Raw genomic sequence first — 1,330 nt, forward strand, 5'->3', positions numbered from 1 at the left:
GCTCGCCCGACACGCCGCGAATCGCAGGGCTGCGCCGCGCTCTGCTCACCCAAGCGTCCCCCCTGGCGAAGCGCGGCGAGCCCGCGCGCTGTCCGAGGTGTAAATGTGAAGCTGGCTGTACAATGCTGCTACAAAAGCCACACGTCAGTAGTGAATGTAAATGGCGTCTGTAATACGGTGAAAATGGACACGTTTTCTTTTCAAATGTGATGTAAACTTTGTACAGTAAAAGAATTTTTTTTTATATTTTCTATCAACTGAGTGTCTTCCAGAATTGCTATTAAATTAATTAAAAATTGTTAGTATTAACAACAGTTTCTGTATTAGTTTATGCAAGCAGAAGAAAAAAGGAAAAAAAAAAAGAGTGCACTCCATGCTAATGAAATTCTGGATATGTAGGAATCTTTTCAGTGAATAAATCTTTGCTCTGGATAAAGCGAGTGTTCCAGAATTGTGGTTTGACATCTTCCCTCCCATCTACTTGGAGCCAAATGAAAACAGGAGATTTCCATAGAGACCCCAGACCCACGGGTCAGCCCTTGGGGAGCTGGAGCTGGGCCTGAGGGGTCCCAGGGGGGCCGTGGGTGCTAAAAACCCTTCTCAGAGCTGGGCAGGAGTGAGCAGCTCTCCTTCCAGAAGGTGGTCCTGTTTCTCAAAATCCAGTTGCAGCAGCGAATCTCTTGGAATAACGCGCTGAAAGGTGACAAAGTCTCAGGTTTAGCTCATGTGAGAAAAGAATAAGATTGAGGGGGAAAAAAAAATCAGCACTAACCCTTTTTTCTATAGTCCTTGCTGTGCCTTACAGCTCCCACCAGACTGACTTGTTAATTTGCAGCCTTTAGCCCCATTTGCTTTCTTCCCGTTGTATCAGCCGTCAACCACCGACATCCCTCAACAACCGAGAGTACAAGCCTGTGTCTTTTCTGCAAGCATATCCACTGAGCTTCCTCTTACAAGTCAAATTTCCGAGGCTTTTCAGTTACCGTGGGGCTGACAAACTGTTCCTTCAGCTTTCCTGACAGGCTGCAGCACCAGGCAGTTCACTTTCCCTTGGCTCCAAGACATTCTTGGAACAAACCAGCTCCAGGTGCCTCCTCCTGGGCCCTCCCCGGGACGTGGTTGCCTCTCCCCACAGCCCCCCGCCTGCCCCAGATATTGAGTACATTTGCAATTATCAAAGTTTTCCCTCCTGGATATGACGGGTCAAGTCATTTCACGGTGTAGGAACGCCGTCGTTCAGTGTTCCTGAAGCACTGAACTGTGTCGCGAAGCTGCCTCCCACCCATGGGCCCCTCGAGGCCGCTGCTTGGACCCCACCGCTGCTCCTCAC

This window comes from Apaloderma vittatum, unplaced genomic scaffold, assembly GCF_000703405.1.
Source record: "Apaloderma vittatum isolate BGI_N311 unplaced genomic scaffold, ASM70340v1 scaffold14523, whole genome shotgun sequence".
NCBI classification, from domain to species: domain Eukaryota; kingdom Metazoa; phylum Chordata; class Aves; order Trogoniformes; family Trogonidae; genus Apaloderma; species Apaloderma vittatum.